The following is a 6,000-nucleotide window of genomic DNA, read 5'->3' on the forward strand; positions in this document are numbered from 1 at the left end:
TTTTAATTAATGCTTACAAAATAACCATACGCTCTGGTGTTTCATTGATTAATCAGAAAGACCAATAATTATCTTGCTCATGAATAGAAATATAGACTATGAGTACAACCATTCCTCTTGAAATTGATTTATAATTTAGCAAAGTGATTGAATATGGGCAAAAAAGGAAAACCTTGAATGTCACTTTAAGAAAATATTCAGGTCTTCTCCCTTCTTCTTGTCCCCACCTTTTCTCTTAAAAATAAACTGTTGTTCAGTCCTTAAGGTGTGTCCAACTCTTTGTGATCCCATGGGCTGTAGTATAAAGACATATGTATTATACACACACACACATACCACAGCAACAGTAACCTCATGAGATTTCCATTTGCTCTTCATAAGTAGTAAGATCCATTATTATGACTTTTATGCTTTGGGAGGTGTTTCTTGATAGTGTTAATATAAAATGTCTTGGTTAGGCTCCAGAGATCCTTCTTTTATTCAGGCACTTTGCATTCTTAATATGGCTATAAGACCATCTCTTAGTAGTGCTAAATTTAGGAATAAGTACATTAACATATTAGGACTGCTATGAAAATGTATAACAGTGCTATAAAGATACTCTCCTCATTGTGCATTCCTTACCTTATTTTATTGATGAGGATAATGGTAGTTCCAGGCAGAGTAATTTGAAGTGACTTATAAGAAAAAAAAAAAAAAAACTTTTCAGGATGCTTAAAACAATCTAGTATTTTCAGCTAGTCACTCTGTGTGTGTGTGTGTGTCTGTGTGTGTCTGTGTGTGTCTGTGTGTGTATCCCTGATATGATTCTCATGACTCAACTTTCACATAATGTTCCCACATAATGATATATTTTTACAAAATGTTGACAATTTTCACATATAATTCGACATCCTCGGTTATATAATCTGATTTTTCTAAACCTTAGTTTTCCTGTGCAACATCAGAGTTGGAGGTGGTTAAAATCCTTTTTTTAAAGTTCTAGGATTTTATGTTAACACCTAAATAAGATGATAAGATGTTATAGACATTAAGAGGTTTGAGGGGGGTATATTTTAAGACACAGCTCATTTTGAAAAAAGATATGCAAGCTACAAAGGAAATGATTTCTTTACCTTAAGAAGTATCTTATTCTACAATAAAAATAATGTATTCATAAATTTACATTAGGTAAAAACAAAGCTAACTAAGACCAATACCCTTTGGTATCATTTAGAATATTTTCTTCTTTCTTAAGAAAACTTAAGTAGATAAATTAGCAAGTAAAATGCCTAAGAACCTAACTAGAGCTTTTATAATAGAAGAGAATAATATATTATGTGTATATATATATACATAAGATATATATATATATGTGTGTGTGTGTGTGTATCCTTGAAGTCAGAGGTGCAAATATTTAAAATATCACATAGAACATTTTTAAAGTATCATACTCTGTTTTTTAAAAACACTAGATTTATTTATACTTTATATTTAAAATGCCTTTGAGAGGACAGAATTAGTATTAAAGAGTATAACAAGCTAATGATCTAGTTTATTGAAGCATTTGTATTAACACTAAATAATTATCCATCTACTCCGTTCACTTTCATAGAGAACAAGTTACAGCCAATGTTTATTCATGACACACATTCATATTTTTTAATTAACAGAGCTTAATTTATATTTTCTTGTGTACAATATATTTCCATATTACTCACATATTTTATTGTAATTTTAAGCATTGTCCAAAGCATTCTGATTAACTGCACCTCCAGATTGTGCAAAGATTATAGGGAATGCATGTGTGCCTTAGATCACTACTGATGTCTATAAAGAAGTAACTCAGTAGAAAAAAAAAAAATATCAGATGAAGTTTTATTTAATTCACATTTGGGGCATGTACCAAAGAAGGGACATTAAACTGACTAAACTTTGTGTGTATGAGGGTCACAGTAAAATACCAAATACCCAGTGAAATCTTTTTATGCAAGGTGACATTCAGAAGAGCTTCTGATCTAACATGTAATTTATCAAGTAGAGCAACATAACATTTAAAGACATAATTTCAAAGCTAACTTTGATACCATAATCTTTTATACATAGGCAGTGGTACAAGACATTTTTATTTCAATTATACAATGAGTATAATAATGGTGGTATAATTATGTGAAACATTTCAAAATTGTTCTTAAACTATAAATAGTATAATAAGGGGAAAATCATTTTTCTATCCTAGAAAGTAATATGATCTTACATGATTTGCTTTTTCAGTCCTAACAAACCTTTCTGACTTAAAGTTAGTGAATTCTTTCTAAACTGATACTACTATTCTGCTTCCTCTGAAGCATTTTTCTATTCATTATTTCCAGAATTAGATTTGCTCATATAATGAGCTTTATCTTACATTTTCTCATGTTTCAAAACAAATACAGAGATGACAGTATTTCAACACCTCAGCATATATCTATTAAGTGCATACAATTATTTTGTTCTCTTCATTTCAGAAAACTTCAGTTGAATCCATAATATGTTTGACGACAAGACCACAAATACATGCTGCTGGTGTTGAGTCCCATTTCTCTGCTGCTATGGGCTGGAATAGCATGTTATTTCATTTTCTTTATTTTTCAAAATATATCTACCATTCAATCCTGTATTAAGAAGTCTTGTAGTTACACAAATTATGTCTACCCTTGACATAGCACTGCCTAGGTAATGAAGCAGTGTCTCAGTCTGAAAACAGGATCCATCCTCTATTGAATGCTAGAGGTTTTTAAATTGTACTTTTTTGCCAAGTTAAGAACATTGAATGATCAAGTTCATTCTTAGTTAATGGCTGAAGATGGGCAACATTCTAATTCCACAGACAAGTAAAGAGCCACATGAAAATTTCCTCCTGTCTTGCAAAAGTTACCACCTTTGTCAGTTACAAAAATCACTCATTTTTTTATGCTACAGATTTCAAAGACCTTGTTAAAAAATCTTGATTATTAATCTCATAGATATATAACACAATATTATATTACAAGTCTCCCAGAAAAGACTTCCAAAAGTTGATAATACAAATAAATGTAAACTTTACTACAGGTGATCACTGTTCCTTTGTGCACTTTTGTTATTTAAAATAGATTCTGAGAACATACACTGTTAACAGTATCTAAATGTAAGTGCTATAGAATATTGATAACCTTTTAATTAAAATTCATCATGGCTTTTTAGAGATTAGCATGCTTGAAAATATAATTGATGTGAATGGTTATATTGAGTATGCAAGGTAAAAAAAAAAAATGCTCCATTAAGTCGTTGCATTTTCCATATCACTTCAAATAAAACACATCAATTTTGCCTTTGAAACTCCCTCCTGTGGTTTTCATCCAGTCTTTATTACATTAAGATACATTTGCCCAGAATAATGGAGAACAATTATAGCCAACAGATGTACACACTCAGAATGTTGACCTGAGTGAGAACCACAAATATGTGAAGAAACCTCCTTCACCAGGTAAAGTGATCACTATTATCCTGGCATCCTATGTTTATCTATATATGTGGTATTTTTATTATTTCTATGTCATTTCATTTTAATATTAAAAATAAATCACTTTTTAAGACATGATCAAGATGGCTTTGACAGTTCTGACTCAAATTATGTAAGCAAAAGTTATGAGAAAAACAGGAGTCTATTTCAAATTAATATAATAATAGTACACACAAACAAAATTAATATGTGTTTGAAAGCCACCCAAATCAACATGATGTGAAGTTTAGCTTTATTTTTTTAGTAAAGCTCCATATGCAAATTTGAGCACTACAAAAAGAGCTTTGGTGGTATCAGTTTTGTAAAAGTAAAATAAGAAGCAAACATTGCAAGTTTTTCCCTGAGCATTTTAATATCTTATCCAAATACTAAAAAATGTACTCTTACCTGCTTTCAAATGTTGAGAGAGAGAATGAAAGAGCAAAATACAGCAACTAAGAGAAAAGCACTATTTGTATTATTACATTACAAGAAAGCAAAAATTAAAGAGCTTATAATGTCAAGCAAAGTAAATGACATTTACCTTGTTCCGTAATGAAATTGAGTTTAGCCCTGCTCAGTGCTGACAATTCCGGTGTTGCTTCTCTCTCATTCCTTCTCTTCTCTTTTTATAGTATCTTCTCAGCTGAATCTTCCTGAATCTCAGTGTGCCTTCCTCTTACAGCGAGCATCACTTTTAACTCAGACAGGCAGGAAGCTGAAGCCAAAGGAACTCTCTATCTGATTGGTTTCCATTCAGCGTTTCTGATTAATAAGAGACGTCCCTCACATAGGAAGATATTGCCGCTGATGGCGCTGCAGGGCTCCAGGTTTGGGCTGGGGACTAAAGACTTTAGGCACGGCGATTTGCAGGCGAATAAAGTGGGAGGGCTCAAAGAGGGCTTTGTCAAAGACTCCCATTAGAGAAAACAACCCAGTGTTTCCGTCTCCGTTAATCAGCTCTGCTTAATATGTTTGCAGTTGGGAGAGAAAGGTCACAGCATGTCTGTAACCTGTAAATCATCTGTAGCAAATATATATCACATGGACAGTTCTGATACTCAAAAGGAATTTTGTGTATATTCCCCGCAGAATTCATGACTATCTGTTTAAATTTCAAAATTTCAAGTTTAAGAAAAAGAATCTAAATTCTATTTATCAGTGATCATGAATTTTTATCTGTGTCTCTGACTTTATAGACTAAAATAATCTTTCATTAACAATAATTTAACACATCTAATACCTTAACATGATTTTTCAGTAAAGAGAATGATTTTAAATATGATTTCAGATTTCTATAACGTTTTGCTAATCTTTTGATAATGCAATTGATGTATTTTCACCTTTCTTGGAAATGTCCACATATAATTGTGACCATAGCAACATGATAAAAACTAGATATTCCACCTGTTAGATTTGCTGCTGTACATTGTACAACTATTAGAGAGGGTAAACTATAACAGAATCAAATCCTGTTTTAGAAGTTTCTTTAGTACTTCTGGAAATGGTACAATAAGAGAAATATTGATTTGTAGATAAATCTTTCTGAAAAGAAGTTCTAGTAATAGTTGTATGAAATGCATAGTGGGAATATGGCTCACTTTATAACGGCTCGTTAAATCACAGTAAGTAAATAGCATAAGTGCCAAAAATATCAATATTCTATTTGATGCTTCAAAGGAAAACTGACAATAGAAAATAAAAATAAAATTGCCACTTCTGCCCCCCCAGTGGTGCAGCTTATCCACGAAGTGCAGATAATAGAGCTGCCTATCTGAGCCATTGTTATTTATGTACATTATAGAAATTCCTTTCTTAAAAGGGAAAACAAATACTTAAAAATACAGTTTCACTTGTCCCAAAATAAAATGTGACATAGCTAATGCATGATAATTTAAGTAGTACACAGTTTTTAAATACTTGTGAATTTAAAGTGTAGGAAATGGACACCGCCCCCAGCCCCCCACCAAGAGATGGTTAGATAGCAACACCTACTCAGTGGACATGAATTTGAGCAAACTCGCCTGGAGATAATGGAGGACAGAGGAGCCTGGAGTGCTACAGTCCATGGGGTTGCAAGGAGTCTGATGTGACTTAGCGACCGATGGACAACAACAAAAAGGGACTTAACTTTGTTCATCTACAAATGAAGGAAGTGAAAGAAGAAATAAAGTATATTGTCCAGGACTGGATAGATCCAAGTGGTTAAGAACAGCTTAGTGAGTTTTTCACGGAGGCTAAGAGAGTTTTCCTGAGGCAAAGACACTTAATATAAAATTCACATTCTCCTTTATATTCATTTCTTCCGGGTCTACTTGTTCCTTTAAATAAACATATTATGAAAGTCTCTCTGCTAATGCTGATAAAGTAATGCTTGTAGAGTGGGAAAAAGGAACCAAACAAAATATTTTATCATAGCTTAAGGTGAATGTTCACAAATAAAAGCTTTAAATCCCTAAAGTTGCATGCATTTCATTTCCCACTGAAACCCAACTGTAGGG

The 6,000-nt window shown here is 32.3% G+C and overlaps 1 protein-coding gene across 1 annotated transcript in view; it reads right to left on the reverse strand.

Annotated features, from left to right (window-relative positions):
• Nucleotides 1-4,565, reverse strand: part of CDH9 (cadherin 9) — a 140,018-nt gene extending 135,453 nt beyond the window's left edge. The window contains exon 1 of the mRNA XM_086362523.1: nucleotides 4,044-4,565. The gene's annotated coding sequence lies outside the window, so the exon portion shown is untranslated. The remainder of the gene's footprint in view (nucleotides 1-4,043) is intronic.
• Between the last annotated feature and the right edge of the window lie 1,435 nt (nucleotides 4,566-6,000).

Source organism: Bos grunniens, chromosome 20 (genome assembly GCF_055505025.1).
Source record: "Bos grunniens cultivar Pamir isolate PY7600 chromosome 20, Bosgru_T2T1.0, whole genome shotgun sequence".
In the NCBI taxonomy this organism is placed as follows: domain Eukaryota; kingdom Metazoa; phylum Chordata; class Mammalia; order Artiodactyla; family Bovidae; genus Bos; species Bos grunniens.